This window comes from Lontra canadensis, unplaced genomic scaffold (assembly GCF_010015895.1).
Source record: "Lontra canadensis isolate GAN:19392208 unplaced genomic scaffold, GSC_riverotter_1.0 scaffold10, whole genome shotgun sequence".
Classification (NCBI taxonomy): Eukaryota; Metazoa; Chordata; class Mammalia; order Carnivora; family Mustelidae; genus Lontra; species Lontra canadensis.
The window spans coordinates 7,245,296-7,265,357 of record NW_022631004.1 but is presented as its reverse complement, the minus strand read 5'-3'; the positions used below and the strand labels follow the sequence as shown (position 1 = coordinate 7,265,357).

The following is a 20,062-nucleotide window of genomic DNA, read 5'->3' as shown; positions in this document are numbered from 1 at the left end:
TTCAAGTATTTTCCTTTCTAAGTGAAAAACTAGCATTACATAAAATAAAATCAATTTAGAAAATGACTTTATTAAGAACTATTTATACAAGATTATAATAGAGCAGAAAGCTGAGGGTGCACTTAATTGTTCTTTTATACATCTGAGTAGCTCATTAACAGAAATCAAGGTATTCATTAAGAAAGCACAGCTGATCTTCCTCCACAGAAAATTCCCAAATCCAACTACCCACTAAGAGTCTGGCTTCTGATTTCATGTGTTAGGGAACACCTTTTAGGTATGAAACATTGATCATTTTGTTTCACTTTTATTAAGTAAAAATAATATAGAAACCACCAATGAACTCAGTATGTTGTATTTATATATTTTATTTACATGTATGTATTTATGTATATTTGACATTTCTGAGATAAATCAAAACAGTAGGTTAGGCAAAATTGTGAAGTCAGTCAAAAAAAATAAAAATCAGTGTTTGCCTAGATATTCTCCCAGAAATGTTCTTTCCCCTTGGAGATATTTTTCCCTGCACAATGCTCTAGAACTATGCCCAAAGGCTTTTATATTTTAACAGGAAAAACATCAAGCATTGATCACTTACTTTTAAGGAATGTATATAAGAAAATATCAGATATTAGCAGATGGAGGACTTTGTTAAACCTTGTAAAACAAGATTTCCTAGTAATCCCTAAAATCACAAAATATAGAACCATTACTATTCTGTCAATTCCCTGGACCTATGCCTATGTCAATTCCTATGCCTATAATATATAGGCCAGGATGTGAAAATGAGTTAAGAGTATTTAGAGTACACTCATCAGTTCTAATACACTAATTCAGCTCTTCCTTCACACATGGCCTTATTGCTCAACATCCAAAAGAAAAAAAAAATCAAAAATCTCTCTCAATCATGGATCTAGAGTACTCCCCCACCCTCATCCACGGAGGACACTTCTAAGTCCCCCAGGGGATGCCTGAAACAGTAGGTAGTACCAAAGCCTAGAATACTGTGGTTTTCCTATATAAATATATTTATGATAAAGTTTAACTATAAATTAGGCACAATAAGAGGTTAAACAACAATGATAAAATAGAACCATTATAACAATATACTGTAGTAAAATTAAGGTGAATGTGATCTCTTCAAAATATCTTATTATCCTGTACTCGTCATTTTCTTGTGATGATGTGAGATGATAAAATGTCTATGTGATGAGATGGAGTGAGATGAATGATGCAAGCACTATGCTATATCATTAGGTATTATTGACCTTCTGACAATAAGCCAGAAGGAGGAACATCTGCCTCCAGACCATAGTTGACCACCATAAGTGTATGTGAAACCATAAAAACCAAAACCAGGGTAAAAGGAGACTACCAGGGACACCTGGGTGGCTCAGTCTGTGGGGCATCTGACTCTTAGTTTCAGCTCAGGTCATGATCTCAGGAGTCATGGAATCAAGCCCCACATGGGACTCCATCTCAGCACAGAATCTGCTTAAGATTCTCTCCCTCTAAATACAAATCAAAACAACAATGAGATCCCACCTCACACCAATCAGAATGGCTAAAATAACCAGTCAGGAAACGACCAGTGTTGGCAAGGATGCAGAGAAAGGGGCACCCTCCTACACTGCTAGTGGGAATGCAAGCTGGTGCAGCCACTTTGGAAAACAGCATGGAGGTTCCTCAAAAAGTTGAAAATAGAGCTACCCTACAACCCAGCAATCACACTACTTGGTATTTACCCTAAAGATACAAATGTAGTGATGCGAAGGGGCACATGCACCCAAATGTTTATAGCAGCAATGTCCACAATAGCCAAACTATGGAAAGAGCCTAGACGTCCATCAACAGATGAAGGGATAAAGAAGATGTGGTATATTATAATACACACACACACACACACACACACACACACACAGAAGAATACTATGCAGCCATCAAAAAAACTAAATCTGGCCATTTGCAATGACATGGATGGAACTAGAGGGTATTATGCTAAGCAAGATAAGTCAATCAGAGAAAGACAATTATCATATGATCTCTCTGATATGAGGCATCTCAGAGGTAGGGTGGGGTTCGTGGGGGAAGGGAGGGAAAAATGAAACAAGATGAGATCAGGAGGGAGACAAACCATAAGAGACTCTTAATCTCAGGAAACAAACTGAAGGTTGCTGGAAGAGGGGGGAGGGATGGGGTGGATGGGTGATGGACATTGGGGAGGGTATATGCTATGGTGAGTGCTGTGAATTGTGTAAGACTGATGATTCACAGACCTGTACCCCTGAAACACATAATACATTATATGTTAATAAAAAAAGATTCTCTCCCTCTCCCACCCTCTACACCCTACCTCTTATTAACACATGCACATGCAGTCACTCTCTCTCAAAAATAAATAATAAAATCTTTTAAAAAAAGATTACCATATTCATGCTCTTCTTTTGACCAAGGTGTCAGTGTTTATAAAATAATATGGTAATAAATAACCCAAAGCCATAAGTCCAACACTAAGTCCCAATATTATCATTTACACAAGGCAAGCAAGTTTCCCATTTCCTATTCCCACCACAAGGACCCTGTGCTTTCCTCTTTCCTCAGTTTTGTTCATTCTGCTCTTGCCACCTGATATCAACTTCCCCATTTTCCAAAGAGCAAACAGTCCTGATCTTCCTTAGAGGGACATATCAAAGTCCTCCTTCTGCACAAAGTTTTCTCCTGTCCTCCACATTGGAAATCTTCTTTGTCTCCTAAGAATCCCACAGTCCTTACACTACCTCTCATTTATGACACTTGTCCTTTTAAATCTTGTGTTATGGTTATTTGGGTGCAAATGTTATTTCCTCTATTACACTAAAAAGTCTTAAGGATAATATTTCTGTCTGAATTATCATTAATATCCCACACAGATCCCTCACAGATCCTAAGAAAATTTTCTAAATTTGTAAAACAATTGATTGTAGCAATTAATTATTTTTTTTTTTTTTACTAATACAAAAAGCTAGTTCCCCAGAAATATATGTACCAAAACTAGATTTAGCTGCTAACTTCTTGAATGATATAACCTATTCTTTGGGACCTTGATTTCCCAAACATATAGTATTAATTAATAATGGAAAAAGTTCTTAACTTACAAAATTTATGAAAAAAGTTACCTCCTATGTAAAGTGAAAATTAAGTGCCTTAGAAATATAGGAGATGTGGGGCACCTGGGTGGCCCAGTAGGTTTAAGCTTCCCCCTTCGGCTCAGGTCATGATCTCAGGGTCCTGGAATTGAGCCCCACATCGGGCTCTCTGCTCAGCGGGGAGCCTGCTTCCCTTCCTCTCTCTCTGCCTGCCTCTCTGCCCACTTGTGATCTCTGTCTGTCAAATAAATAAATAAAATCTTTAAAAAAAAAAAAAAAAAAAGAGGAAGACATCTTCTGTGGGGTAGGACTAAATGCTAATTGAAAAGGACATTTCACTTCATTAAGATGTGAGCACTGAGGACAAAGGCTGCAGTATTTCCATGTTATAAAGGCATCTTGATCCTGTAGGTTCTGCTCATTGGCCCTCTCTACAAAGCAATCAATGCTGCTTGTAGGAAAATTATATTTAATTGCCTTGTTATTTAATAAGTTTTAGGTATAGTTTCACATGTGGGAGTATCAAAAATAATTTCTAGTTCAAATTAATTTATTAAAAGCCTATTCAGTTGTAATTCAATGATAAGGTTCTCCATAGATCTTACAACCTCTAACAGACAAATCCCAAAATACTTTTTTATTTAAATCACCTTTCCTAATTACTCTTACTAGGAGATCCCAGAGATGATAATCTCTGGCCTATGCAGCAATTTTCAGTAGCCCCTTTAGTAAAAATGTTAAATACATATACATGGAGTGCAGCTCACATACACACACACACACTCACAGACACACAAACACACATATCATGCCCATGTTCTGGTAATATCATCTGAAGTAAAATCACAAGGACTTTTGAGTCTTCAATGAGTGAAGCTTAAATGTAAGTAAATTTTATTTAATACCGGCCTTTATCCTAAAAATATAATGGCTTCCTCTTTACACAGAGTCCATCACCTTCACTGTTGTTATCAGAAAGCAGTAAGATGGGTAAAACACTATGTGGCCAGTGTACTATACAGCAGGTTTTCAAAACATCAGAAAGAACAAACATGAGCAGTCATTGCAGAGTGTTTTATTTTTGCATATTGAGTTTAGAATGCATATGAAAATATATGGAAGAGGTAGGATGTTAAAAGGCTCCAAAAGGAGGAAAAGAAGCTTAGAGCAGCACAAAAGCCAACGTGTTCCTTCCCTAAACTAGAACACCAGAGAGAATCTCACAGAAGTTTGTAAAATAAGGGTAATTGACGTGTGAAGCCCCCAGAGCACTATGCCAACTCTTTAAATCATAACTTTACTGAAAAGGCACAACAATGTTCTACACTTAGTACTAATCCTATCAATTTCTTAGATAACAATACTGGGGCTTAGAGAGGTCCAGTAACTTCTTCAAACCCAAAGACCTATAGGAGACAGAGGCAGGATTCAACACGGGATCCCTCTGACTCAAAAACTCAAGCTCTGAACCATTGGGCTTACTGCCTCTGGCTGTGAAAGGAATTAACAGAAACTCCCACAGAAAGATGAAATGCCTGAAGAATCTGGAACTCATTTCTTCAATCTAGAAGATTCTCTGCAATGAGGAAAAGAAGGTAAGAGCAGAAAGTATTTGGTCATATCAGTGGTAGAGTTAAGCAATATGCCCTATTTGCCAGGGAAAGGATGCATTTTCCTCAAAAAAAAAAAAAAATCCAAATTTATCCAAAGGGGACGTTAAATGAGGATCCTGCTGTGCAGAAAGGGGCACCATAGACATCATAGATGGAGAAAAGCTTTACATCCTACAAGTAGTGTTTTAACAAAAATAACAGGTCCTAAGCCACGTATCTCCTGTCAGCTATGGTTTAAATTATTTACCTAAAATTTTATATTTAATTTTTTACTACAGTAACCTTAGCTCAAACTCAACAGAGGCATTGCTTTAACATTCATTTCAAATGAGTATTACAGAAAGCAAAAAAGAACAGAGGAAAAGGGTCATGGAATAAAATTTCAATTGGCCACCAACCTGGAAAATGATAAAAATGAAGACAGTTGACAGCTGCTAAACATAGGGACATGTTTTCCTCTGCCTAAGCACTACATAACCACTTTAAACATCTGAAGTACCCCCAAGAATATTACTCCATGAAACTTAAATTTGTGACTAAAGCTTATGAATCTTATGTGATGGCAAATACTGGGATCAGGGAAACCAAGAAAGGAAAGACAAAGTCTTTCTGGAAAAGTGTTCTCCTTACATGAAGTGTTTGTAAGGAGCAATAAAGAATAAAAATGGCTTTGTTATGAAGTAGGACGCAGCAGATACTGACCAAGGTAAGACAGTGTGAGAGCTACGAAAGAAGAATCAAAGATGAAGTATTTTTGAAAATAAGAAGAAAAAAGATAAAATGCTCTGTGTTAACTCAGTTTTTAAAATTTCTATGATTTGCTTAAAAAAAAAAGAAGAAGAAAGAAAGAAAAAATCACAGTGAGGTGCCTGGGTGGCTCAGTCAGTTAAGCATCTGTCTTTGGACCAAACGGGTCCTGGAATCAAGCTCCATGGCAGGCTCCCTGCTGAAGCAGGGAGAGGTAGGGAGCCTTCTCCCTGAGAAGCAGGTTCCCTCTGCTGCTCCCCTTGTTTGTGCTCATGCACACTCTCTCTGTCTCTCTCTCTGTCAAGTAAATAAAATCTTAAAAAAAAAAATCACAGAACATTCACTACTTTTCTACCACTGCTCTGTAACTGGCAGATTTATTATGAAGGCATCTTAGCTTACCAAAAATAGTTAATGAAAATAGGAAATTCAGTGAGTCCCCATAAGTATAGGACTTAGGTCTCAGGTTTGCAAGTCAAAAAACTCACTACATATTACTTTCTCATTTTTACATTTAACATCACTACTGCTGTTCTTTCCACATTAACAGAAAAATGCTACAAAAGAAAGGATTAATATTGACCCCAATAGTAGTAATGACATTTTTTGTTACTTTACCCAGAGCTAATTAAAACATTTTTACCTGATGATATTGTTAACAAAAAAAAGTATTAGGTTCAAAATAATATGTAAGGAATGGCCATATTTTGTAAAAAAATGAAAATGAATTTGACATGACTTCATGATTTTTTTTTGTTCATTTTTATTTTCTAATTTTCCTAAAAACAACATGCATTACTCATATTTTTTAAAAGAGGGAATAGGAAGAAGTAAAAGCTAATGAGATGATTTTCATTAGCCAAAATAATCTATCACCAAAATGGCAATTTATCCATTTCTTATAGTAACTCTCATGAAGATCTTCACAGGAACAGATGTTGCCCAGACATTACTATCAAAGTATTAAACTGGATGACACCTTGCCTGAAAAAACGTGGCACAGACAGATTTTTGTGGTTTTGTTGAAATTCTTATTCTGTAACTCTTGATTTTTCAAAGATCCAAGATTATCTTTTGTTCATTTCGAAATACCTCTAATATATTTTTTCTTTCATGATAGTTAATTATATCTTAGTATGGTTTGCTCCTGGTGTCATATTCAGCTTCTGTCATTTCAAAATTACACTAGCTGAGTCACTTCTAGAAGAGATGGCTGTAAATAGCAAATTCCATCCATGCATGGTGCCAGCATCAGTTTTAAAGGGTGATATTACCTGAACTTGACCCTAATTTCAAGAGTGCATCTTGTTTGAGGGCCTGTGGTCTTTTCTCCACTGATTATGTTGGTTACAGTAAAAATTTTAGTATTGTAACTGTGTGCTTTAGCTCTGAATATTTAATGGTCTGCTGAGCTGTGCTATCATCATGGCTGATCATTAGTCTCTGTCATTAAGATGACAAGTTAAACTGGCTTTTGAAGAATTGCAATCTCGATGCATAAATATTCTTTTGAAAAATAAGAGAATGAATGGCAGCATAGGAGGGACAAGAGATACATTTCACAAAAAGGTAGATAACATAAAATAGTTTTTTATAAATGTATATGTACTAAGGGGATATGTTTTAGAGTTTAGAGTACTTATTACTTTTAATTTACACACCTGGCCTAATTTTAGTTACATGGGCCAAGAGAACTCTGTATAAAATGAGTGGGACTACTACTCAATGTCTCAAGGAAAGTAACTCACAGCCATGATTTAGGAAATTTTATCATCTCTCTAAATTCCTAGAAAGATAACTCAACAGGAGATGTTCTTTTCGCACATCTTGCTTTTACTAAACTTATTTCACACACAAAAAATGTGAAGAGGTGAGTAGATTAAACTGTTAGTAATCATGCCTTCAGCAGAGACATAATTTCACAATCACTATTAAACATTTTATAATTTGAAGACAGGATTACTGCAACACCAGGAGGCAGAGTGACCTTGCCCCCTCCACAATCTCTGTGATAACGCAACCAGAGTTAGAAATTGAAAAGTTTATTCACTAGATAAGTCATTTACAATGAGCCATCTGATTTTCTAGCCTATCTTTGGATTGTTACAGGCATAATAAATTATACCAATAACAACCACAGTCAACAAGAAAAAAAAATTAAGTAGAGACAGAATGTCAAATGTCATTGCATTACTTAAAAATTTCTAGACAAGTGCATTTTAAAGTTAAAATAAAACCCTATTTAGGATCAATTGTCTGAACAGCCCACATACCGTCTCTTAACTTGAACATCAGCTGCCAAGAGTTCTAACATGCAGAATCCAGCCTGTGACATTTCTGTCTCTAATGGGATTATCCCAATATTTTCCCCACCCCTATCAGTGTAAGGTTACTCAGCAACCGCAGCGCTTAAAGAGAGATCAAGGGTCATTACGGAAACTACTCATAAGATTTGGCAATTGAATCATGTATTTACTGAAGGCTTAAGTTATATAAATCCTCTGTGATATTACTTGGCACTAAGAGTTATGAACAAAACAGCTGACAAGCTTGAGCCTTTAGGGAGTTTATATAACTTGCTCACCAGGACAACTGAATTCTTTGCAGCATCTGAGACTAAATTTACAAAAATATTTATGGAGAGTTTAAACTGTTTAGGGTATTACATTTAGATCACACACTTTAGAAGGAATATTAAAATCTCAACAGATCTTAAAGAGTGAAATATCCAATTTTCCATAATAAAGGCTCCACTGTCATTTGCACTTAACAATTTATACATACAAGAAATTTTCAATACCGTAAGCATCGCTACTATATTAGAACTTACCTAAACTACAGGTTTTTCTCAATAAATATCCATACTTGCCAAGTTTTCATTTTTGGTCTTTTCTCTCATTGTGAACAGCTTTTACTGGAATTTATTTATACCTATAAATTCAAATACCTCCTATGGACTGATATCACCTGAGTTCTATAACTCCCTGTTGGACATAGGTCCCAGGGGGGTCTATCCAGAATCACAAACTCAACTTGGCCAGATAAAGCCCATTATCTTTTATATCCAAAATGTGTCCTTCTCTATATCCTTACAAATAAAACTACCAACCATTCAGACCCAGCATTTTAATGGGGCATGATGGACTGGCCAGAACCCTGAAAGTGCAAAGAGATCAGAAACCTACTGTGTAAAACACTGAGCTCAAAAATGTGTGGTGCTCTTAAAAAAATTTTTTTTTTTAAGTGTGGTGTTCAATAGCTAAAAGAGATTAAAAATAAAAGGATAGAAAGGCTCTTCCAGAAAATTGAAAAAGGAAAAAATACTTCCCAGCTCCTTCAATTGAGCAATCATTAAGACAAATCAGATACAAGAAAAACAAAGTAAAACCTACAGATATATACACACATCTCATAAAATATGCAAAATGCAGATATACATAAAATACATTTAAAAATACACATAAAAATATACATAAAAAATCCCCCATAAAATATTAGTAAAATGTAGCTAATAAAATATACAAAGGATAATACATCATAACAAAATGAAGTTTATCCCAGTAATACAAGAATATTTATCAAATATCAATAAATGTACTTCATATTAACAAGTGAAAAGAGAAAAACCATATGATCATTTCAAAAGATTCAGAAAAATTTTTTTTACAAAACCCAACATCCATTCTTTAATCATCATCATCACCACCATCATCATTATCATTTGTAGCAGGCTATGAACAGAAGTATAGAATGAATAGGAATTTCCTTGAACTGATAAAGAGCACCTAGGAAAAATCTACAGGTAACATCATACATAATGGCAGAAGACTGAACAACATTCCCCCAAGAGCAGGAAAAAGGCAAGGATGCCTGCTCTTATCACTGTTCTATAGCATCGTACTACAAGTTCTAATCAGTGTAATAAGGCAAAGAAAATAAAATGAAAGTCGTCCAGACTAGAAAAGAAGACAAATTAGCATTGCTTGTCCAGTGCTCTTGCTACTGTCCATCTAATTTTATGATTTATATTTTCTTTCATTTTTTTGGTTGTTTATTCCTAGATATTTTATTATTTTTGGTGTGATTGTAAATGAGATTGTTTGCTTAATTTCTCTTTTTGCTAGTTCATTATTAGTGTATACAAATACAACAGGTTTCTGTATATTAATTTTGTGCCCTATAACTTCCCTGAATTCATTTATTAGTTCTAGTAGGTTTTTGGTGGTATCTTTTGGGTTTTCTATATATAGTATCATGTCATCTGCTTATAGTAAAACTTTTATCTCTTCCTTAGCTATGTGGATGCTTTTCATTTATTTTTCTTGTCTGGTTGGTGTGGCTAGGACTTCCAGCATTATATTGCATAAACATAGACCCTAAGTCCTTTCTTTATATATTATAAATAGCAAAAAATAAAGCTCCACAATTAAATTAAAATTAGAACAAGAACATTTATCAGTGATTATGTAATTCCTACGAAAAATACTATTTTTGGGGGGGTCAGATGACCCCAGGGAACCTCTGTTAGATACACTGAATATCAATGTGTGCCAAGAATGTTCATGGCAACCATTTTAAAATCTGTTGTTTTTAAAAATGTCTTATTTAATTTTCTTCTTAGAATTAGTATTTAAATATCTGTCTCTGTCAAAGACAATGCTTTATCACAGAATGGAAGTAGAATGAAGGCAAAAGACTAAAGAAAAAGACTACATTAAAATAGTTGTATCATACTTAAATATTATACTTTTAAAGAGTCTCTTATTAATAAAGCCAAAGAATTTATTCACTTTCAGTGTGAAAGTTATCTCTTCAAAACTGTCCATAGTTGGGGCACCTGGGTGGCTCAGTGGGTTAAAGCCTCTGCCTTCGGCTCAGGTCATGATCCCAGAGTCCTGGGATCGAGCCCCGCATCAGGCTCTCTGCTCCGCAGGGAGCCTGCTTCCCCCTTCTCTCTCTGCCTGCCTCTCTGCCTACTTGTGATCTCTGTCTGTCAAATAAATAAATAAAATCTTTAAAAAAAAAAAACTGTCCATAGTTGAGTATAATTTCTTTCTCATTCTATTTGGGAGATAAGACAGATTAATAAAGTTCTTTCATCTTTCATTATTTATATACTTGTTGGTTGGTTACTTAGTTCAAGCTTCCTCTTTATAATAATGCTTTGAAATGTGTTATATTAAGGTCTATTTATCATTTTATGCAGTTACACTGTAGGTCTTATATTGTGTGTGTATATGCACATGTGTATAATTTCTAACAATGTAGTTATACATTCACTCACAAACACACCTCTAATGAGTAAGAAAGTATAAATTCTTGTGTTTAATAATGAATTGTTATAACACACTTTTATGACCTTCATTAAAAATCAGCCATGCTGAGGGATTTTTAAAATTCTAATGGGGATAGCACTGGAGGAATTTTACTTTAAAAGGAAATAATCACATTTTCTTTCAGCAGGAGGATCCTATTTCCCATTTCATTCAGTCCAATCTCTGTTTGAACCTGTTGTTCCAGTTCTGTCCAGTTAGTTGTGCATTTGTCCTGGTAAAAGTGTCCTGGTTTGGCTGATCAACTACATGGTTACCCTATCTTTTAGAGATTCCTATGAGACTTAAGAAATGTTCAAATCTTTTGATCTAATAATCCCTCAAGAAATATATTCAAAAAAATAATCACAGATGCAGAGATAAACATTTGCATATAAACATGTCCATTATGGGATCATTCATGGTCACAAAAATATAAATAACTTAAAGGACAACAACTAAAGAACTGGTATATAAGAAAAGGTTTATAAATAAATGGAATACATTCTAAAAATAAGAAAGTTCAAAATATAATTTTAACAGGGGTGACTGGGTGGCTCGGTTAAGCAGCTGCCTTCTACTCAGGTCATGATCCCAGGGTCCTGGAATCGAGCCCTGCATCAGACTCCCTGCTCAATGGGAGGTCTGCTTCTCCTTCTCCGACTCCTCCTATTTGTGTTCCCTCTCTCCTTGTGTCTCTGTCAAATAAATAAATAAAATCTAAAAAAAAAAAGAATTCTTTTAAAATATATATACATTTAAATATATATTTTTGTATTATATGTAATACAAAAATATTATATATTTTGTGTGTGTGTGTGTGTGTGTGTGTGTATATATATATTATGAAACAAACTGAGGGTTCCTGGGAGGTGGGGGGTAGGGTTAGGGTGGCTGGGTTATGGACATAGGGGAGGGTATATGCTATGATGAGTGCTGTAAAATGTGTAAGCCTGATGATTCACAGACCTGTACCCCTGGGGCAAATAACACATTATATGTTAATAAAAATATATATATAGTTATATATATAATATATAATATAAATCTATAATGATATATATTTATATATAATACCTAATTTTAACAGAAAAAAATAAAGTAAAAAAGTATTTATAATATAATCCCTTCTCTACTACATATATTTCAACATACACACACATACCATTTATAAAAGTAGAAATACCCAAAATGATGAATGGTTATCTCTGAGTAATGATTATGAATCATATTTTTCCTAAAATTTTATTATATTTTTAAATTTTTCTTCAATGATAATTTTATAATCATAAAAAATAAACATTACTATGACAGCAGGAAAGAGAGAAAATCAGAATGATGAAAGATCCACCAGGTTGGAGTTTTGGCAACGGAGAGACCAGTTTCAGTAAGCAAACAAAGCATAAAGCAAGAATCATTTTTAAAAACAACATGGTAACATTGGTTACTAACATAGATCATTTTCTGTGCTGTCATTCTTTTCAAGCATTACTAATCCCAACAGTAATTCAAACAGAAAAAAGTGTCTAAAACCAAAATAGTATATAGTCTTACTTAAACTTATAACAACCCAATGTTACCTTGAGTATTACACTGTAGGCACTTTAAAAAGAAACATTTTTTAAGTGGAATATACTTAGAGGACAGCAATTAAGATCAATTTTTTTTTAGGCTTGAATGTCTTATGAAGAACATGTAAGGACACTGGGAATGCTTATCCTAAGAAAGAAAAATTTAAGCAAACACAGGTTTTGTGTCATCTAGTGAGGAAAATGGCTAACTGTTAGAGCTAACTAAGAATGAAATGGGATCTTTCCTCAAGCAGTAAGTTCCCCCTTCCTACCCACTTGGGGACTATTACCCATTTATTAAATACATGAAAAGTCACTGGCAAAAGAACCTACTTGACAACTAATTTGGAATATACTGTTGTTTGTAAAGATACTTTTCTTAATCTTCTGTTAGAAGAACTAAACATCAGATGGGTATTTAGACTAAATGTTCTCTAATGACCCCTCCAAATTGGCATGACATGGCTTTAGGTGTCCTAAGACCAATTTCAGTGTGGGAACAGGGGGTGCCCTAACATACAATAGCAAGCAATTCTTGAACACCAGAAGGATGTCCAAGAATTCAACTCAATTCTGACACTACCTATGCTGGTGAAATCACCAGATCACATAGGTTAAGGATTCAGTCCCACAAGACTGCCCCTACAACTCTCACTTTAGATGCCAGTTGTAAGCCCCAGGCTGTATATTTGTGCTTCCAACTGATCAACTACATATTGGAAGTTCCAACAATCTCCTCCTTAGGTTCAATTATTTGTTATAAGGGCTCACAGAACCCAGGGAAACACTTATTTATGTTTACCAGTTTACTAAAGGATACTATAAAAAATACCTATCAATAGCCAAAAGAAGAAATACTTAGGGCAAGATCTCAAAGGAGCTTCTGTCCTCATGGAGCTTGGGGCTTGGCTTGGTGGCACATAGAAGCATTCTGGTTCCCCAAGCATGGAAGCTCTCAAGAAAAAAAAAGGCTAAAAAACTATTTAATTTTATGAAGGTTTCATAACATAGTCATAATTGCCTAAGTCTTTGGTCCTTGGCTGATTGAGTCTCCAGTCTGTCTCCCCTCCTTGGTGGTCAGGCAGTCAGACTGAAGTTCCATGCCTCTACTCACATGATTGGTCCTTCTGGCAATTAGCCCTTGCCCTTGGGTGGGGGCCAAAAGTCACTTTCATTAATAATAAGATACTCATTTCACTTTTATGGTTCTGAAGCATATTCAGGAATTGTAGATGAAGACCAAATATGTCTGAGAAATATATTTTGATCATCTGCATGACCAAAGTGAAAGATTCAAAATTAAGTAACCATTGCCAAGAGAGTCACTTAAAATAGTCAAAAGGACACTGAAGAGGTTGGGCCTATACACATCTCTTGCTTCCATCTGTCTCCAGTTTCATTTCTCCAACACAATGAACTTTTGACTTTTGTCAGTTATAACTCCACCACTTCCTAGAACACATCCTTCTACTCTGGACTAAGATAGATAATGCTGTATCAGTAGCTAAGTAGCCAATTGTGTTACTAGGCAGCCAGTTTAAACTCTGCCAACACCAATCATAATTCTTCCAAAACAAATTATATAAACCTATGATTTTTGCCTTTATAAGACTGTACTCTACTTGCAATTCAGAGCACACTTTTAATTTCAGGTGTCTGTGTCTCTTAGATTGTGATCCCTAGGACCCCAATTAAATGCTTTTAGTTGCTTTATAGCTTCTTCTTCTTCTTCTTAGTCAACACCATATATGTATTTTTTATAAATCATTACATCGCAATATGATGTTAATATTCCTGAGATGCGATCCACATCACTCACATTTAGTTATAGCAAACTGTTATGACACAGCTGATGTTCCATCATTTACTAGTCAGTTAGTGATTATTTTCAGCCACTTCATTATTCATTAGCACTCCCACTATAAGTGGAGGGGGCGGAGAGAAGTTCAATCAAATGAGGTGACTCTTGTGCATGTTAAAAGTTAAAATGAGGGACGCCTGGGTGGCTCAGTTGGTTAAGCCGCTGCCTTCAGCTCAGGTCATGATCCTGGGGTCCTGGGGTCGAGTCCCGCAGTGGGCTCTTTGCTTGGCAGGGAGCCTGCTTCCTCCTCTCTCTCTGCCTGCCTCTCTGCCTGCTTGTCTGTACTCTCTCTCTCTGACAAATAAATAAAATCTTTAAAAAAAAAGTTAAAATGAAAGACTTCATGGAAGAGATTAATATTAATGGACAAAGGGGTAAATGAGTATTATGAGTATGCTTCCTTAATGACTTTACCCCTATTATATATCTCTCTTTGCATGAGATGTTTTCCATTTGTTAACTAAGCATAGCATTAAGGACATAGAATATAATTGTCATATTAGCTTCCCTAAAATGCCAAATCATCAACAATAATGACATGATAATGCTATGTTCATCTAGCTAACTCAGAGTTCTGATTTTATCACAATTGAATATACATTTTTCAAATGACTGATCTTTTATCCTACTCTATCCTGACTTTTTTTTTAAAGATTTATTTATTTATTTATTTATTTGAGAGAGAGGGAGCACTTGAGCATGAGCAGGGGGAGAGGCAGAGAGGGATAGAATCCCAAGTAGACTCCTCATTGAGCACAAGCTGGACTTGGGGCTCCATCCCACCACACTGAGATCAGTACCTGAACTGAAACCAACAGTTAGATGCTTAACCAACTGAACAACCTAGGCACCCTGCTATTATGACTTCCAAGGAAACATCATTCACTAAGACAGTGGGCCATAAATATTGCTAGGCTTCATTATTGTAGATTTCTGGGTACATTTTTCATTCAGAAAGTTTATTTACAGAAAACAGACTACATTGACCAGGTGAGGATTTGCTTCTAATAACTACTGTGACTTAAAAAAATAATCACATAAAATATACCATCTTAACCTTTTTAAATGAATAGTTCAGTAGTGTTAAATATACTCACATTGTTGCAAAACAGATCTCCAGAACTTTCTCATCTTGCAGAACTGAAACTATACACATTAAACAATATCCCCTTTCCCTCTCTGCCCTGTCCCTGGTAACCACCATTCTACTTTGGTTTTAAGAATTTACTTTTTGGGGGCGCCTGGGTGGCTCCGTGGGTTAAAGCCTCTGCTTTCGGCTCAGGTCATGATCCCAGGGTCCTAGGATAGAGCCCCGCATCGGGCTCTCTGCTCAGCGGGGAGCCTGCTTCCCCCCTCTCTATCTGCCTGCCTCTCTGTCTACTTGTGAGCTCTCTCTGTCAAATAAATAAATAAAATCTTAAAAAAAAAAAAAAGAATTTACTTATGTATATATTTTTCCAAAGTATATTTCTTTTTTTTTTCACTTCCTTTTTTTTTTTAATTTTATTTTTTATAAACATATTTTTTTTTCCCCAGGGGTACAGGTCTGTAAATCGCCAGGTTTACACACTTCACCACACTCACCATAGCACATACCCTCCCCAATGTCCATACTAACCCCACCCCCCCAACGCCCCTCCCCCCAGCAACCCTCAGTTTGTTTTGTGAGATTAAGAGTCACTTATGGTTTATCTCCCTCCCAATCCCATCTTGCTTCATTTACTCTTCTCCTATCCCCTTAACCCCCATGTTGCATCTCCTCTCCCTCATATCAGGAAGATCATGATAGTTGTCTTTCTCCGATTGACTTATTTTGCTAAGCATGATACCCTTTAGTTCCATCCACGTTGTCGCAAATGGCAAGATTTCATTTCTTTTGATGGCTGCATAGTATTCCATTGTGTATATATGCCCCATCTTCTTTATCCATTCATCTGTTGATGGACTTCTAGGTTCTTTCCATAGTTTGGCTATTGTAGACATTGCTGCTATAAATGTTCGGGTGCACGTGCCCCTTCGGACCACTACGTTTGTATCTTTAGGGTAAATACCCAGCAGTGCAATTGCTGGGTCATAGGGTAGTTCTATTTTCAACATTTTGAGGAATCTCCATGCTGTTTTCCAGAGTGGTTGCACCAGCTTGCATTCCCGCTAACAGTGTAGGAGGGTCCCCCTTTCTCCATATCCTCGCCAGCATCTGTCATTTCCTGACTTGTTAATTTTAGCCATTCAGACTGGTGTGAAGTGGTATCTCATTGTGGTTTTGATTTGTATTTCCCTGATGCCGAGTGATATGGAGCACTTTTTCATGTGTCTGTTGGCCATCTGGATGTCTTCTTTGCAGAAATGTCTGTTCATGTCTTCTGCCCATTTCTTGATTGGATTATTTGTTCTTTGGGTGTTGAGTTTGCTAAGTTCTTTATACATTCTGGACAGTAGCCCTTTATCTGATATGTCGTTTGCAAATATCTTCACCCATTCTGTCAGTTGTCTTTTGGTTTTGTTAACTGTTTCCTTTGCTATGCAAAAGCTTTTGATCTTGATAAAATCCCAATAGTTCCTTTTTGCCCTTGCTTCCCTTGCCTTTGGCGATGTTCCTAGGAAGATGTTGCTGCGGCTGAGGTCAAAGAGGTCGCTGCATGTGTTCTCCTCAAGGATTTGGATGGATTCCTTTCTCACATTGAGGTCCTTCATCCATTTTGAGTCTATTTTCATGTTGTGGTGTAAGGAGATGATCCAATTTCATTTTTCTGCATGTGGCTGTCCAATTTTCCCAACACCATTTATTGAAGAGGCTGTCTTTTTTCCATTGGACATTCTTTCCTGCTTTGTCGAAGATTAGTTGACCATAGAGTTGAGGTCTATTTCTGGGCTCTCTATTCTGTTCCATTGATCTATGTGTCTGTTTTTGTCCCAGTACCATGCTGTCTTGATGATGACAGCTTTGTAATAGAGCTTGAAGTCCAGAATTGTGATGCCACCAACTTTGGCTTTCTTTTTCAATATTCCTTTGGCTATTCGCGGTCTTTTCTGGTTCCATATAAATTTTAGGATTATTTGTTCCATTTCTTTGAAAAAAATGGATGGTACTTTGATAGGAATTGCATTAAATGTGTAGATTGCTTTAGGTAGCATAGACATTTTCACAATATTTATTCTTCCAATCCAGGAGCATGGAACATTTTTCCATTTCTTTGTGTCTTCCTCAATTTCTTTCATGAGTACTTTATAGTTTTCTGAGAATAGATTCTTGGCCTCTTTAGTGAGGTTTATTCCTAGGTATCTTAGAGTTTTGGGTGCAACTGTAAATGGGATTGACTCTTAATTTCTCTTTCTTCTGTCTTGTTGTTGGTGTAGAGAAATGCAACTGATTTCTGTGCATTGACTTTATATCCTGACACTTTACTGAATTCCTGTACAAGTTCTAGCAGTTTGGGAGTGGAGTCTTTTGGGTTTTCCACATATAGTATCATATCATCTATGAAGAGTGATAGTTTGACATAATCTTTGCCGATTTGGGTGCCTTTAATTTCCTTTTGTTGTCTGATTGCTGAGGCTAGGGCTTCTATTACTATGTTGAATAGCAGTGGTGATAACAGACATCCCTGCCGTGTTCCTGACCTTTAGCGGAAAAGCTTTCAGTTTTTCTCCATAGAGAATGATATTTGCGGTGGGTTTTTCATAGATGGCTTTGATAATATTGAGGTATGTGCCCTCTATCCCTACACTGTGAAGAGTTTTGATCAGGAAGGGATGCTGTACTTTGTCAAATGCTTTTTCAGCATCTATGGAGAGTATCATATGGTTCTTGTTCTTTCTTTTATTAATGTGCTGTATCACATTGATTGATTTGCAGATGTTGAACCAATCTTGCAGCCCTGGAATAAATCCCACTTGGTCGTGGTGAATAATCCTTTTAATGTACTGTTGAGTCCTATTGGCTAGTATTTTGGTGAGAATTTTTGCATCTGTGTTCATCAAGGATATTAGTCTGTAGTTCTCTTTTTTGATGGGATCCTTGTCTGGTTTTGGGATCAAGGTGAGGCTGGCCTCATAAAATGAGTTTGGAAGTTTTCCTTCCATTTCTATTTTTTGGAACAGTTTCAGGAGAATAGGAATTAGTTCTTCTTTAAATGTTTGGTAGAATTCCTCCGGGAAGCCGTCTGGCCCTGGGCTTTTGTTTGTTTGGAGGTTTTTGATGACTGTTTCAATCTCCTTACTGGTTATGGGTCTGTTCAGGCTTTCTATTTCTTCCTAGTTCAGTTGTGGTTTATATGTCTCTAGGAATGCATCCATTTCTTCAAGATTGTCAAATTTGTTGGCATAGAGTTGCTCATAGTATGTTCTTATAATTGTCTGTATTTCTTTGGTGTTAGTTGTGATCTCTCCTCTTTCATTCATGATTTATTTGGGTCCTTTCCCTTTTCTTTTTGATAAGTCTGGCCAGGGATTTATCAATCTTATTAATTCTTTCAAAGAACCAGCTCATAGTTTCGTTGATTTGTTCTATTGTTTTTGTTTTTTTTTTTTTTTTTTTGTTTCTATTTCATTGATTTCTGCTCTGATCTTTATGATTTCTCTTCACCTGCTGAGTTTAGAGTTTCTTTCTTGTTCTTTATCCAGCTCCTTTAGGTGTAGGGTTAGGTTGTGTACCTGAGACCTTTCTTGTTTCTTGAGAAAGGCTTGTACCCCTATATATTTTCCTCTCGGGACTGCCTTTGCTGTGTCCCACAGATTTTGAACCATTGTGTTTTCATTATCATTTGTTTCCATGAATTTTTTCAATTCTTCTTTAATTTCCTGGTTGACCCATTCATTCTTTAAGAAGGATGCTGTTTAGACTCCATGTATTTGGGTTCTTTCCAAATTTCCTCTTGTGATTGAGTTCTAGCTTCAGAGCATTGTGGTCTGAAAATATGCAGGGAATGATCCCAATCTTTTGATACTTGTTGAGACCTGATTTAGGACCGAGGATGTGATCTATTCTGGAGAATGTTCCATGTGCACTAGAGAAGAATGTGTATTCTGTTGCTTTGGGATGAAATGTTCTGAATATATCTATGGTGTCCATCTGGTCCAGTGTGTCATTTAAGGCCTTTATTTTCTTGTTGATCTTTTGCTTGGATGATCTGTCCATTTCAGTGAGGGGAGTGTTAAAGTCCCCTACTATTATTGTATTATTGTTGATGTGTTTGATTTTGTTATTAATTGGTTTATGTAGTTGGCTGCTCCCATGTTAGGGGCATAGATATTTAAAATTGTTAGATCTTCTTGTTGGACAGACCCTTTGAGTATGACATAATGTCCTTCCTCATCTCTTATTATAGTCTTTGGCTTAAAATCTAATTGATCTGATATAAGGATTGCCACTCCTGCTTTCTTCTGATGTCCATTAGCATGGTAAATTTTTTTCCACCCCCTCACTTTAAATCTGGAGGTGTCTTCGGGTTTAAAATGAGTTTCTTGTAGGCAACATATAGATGGGTTTTATCTTTTTATCCATTCTGATACCCTGTGTCTTTTGATTGGGGCATTTAGCCCATTAACGTTCAGGGTAACTATTGAGAGATATGAATTTAGTGCCATTGTATTGCCTGTAAGGTGACTATTATTGTATATTGTCTCTGTTTCTTCCTAATCTACTACTTTTAGGGTCTCTCTTTGCTTAGAGGACCCCTTTCAATATTTCCTGTAGAGCTGGTTTGGTGCTTGCAAATTCTTTCAGTTTTTGTTTGTCATGGAAGCTTTTAATCTCTCCTTCTATTTTCAATGATAGCCTAGCTGGATATAGTATTCTTGGCTGCATGTTTTTCTCATTTAGTGCTCTGAATAT

General features: G+C 36.0%; 1 protein-coding gene across 1 annotated transcript in view; it reads right to left on the bottom strand.

The window, feature by feature from the left end:
* Window positions 1–14,247, bottom strand: part of IQCM (IQ motif containing M) — a 405,622-nt gene extending 391,375 nt beyond the window's left edge. Inside the window, exon 1 of the mRNA XM_032855550.1 lies at window positions 14,188–14,247. The gene's annotated coding sequence lies outside the window, so the exon portion shown is untranslated. The remainder of the gene's footprint in view (window positions 1–14,187) is intronic.
* Window positions 14,248–20,062: the final 5,815 nt, after the last annotated feature.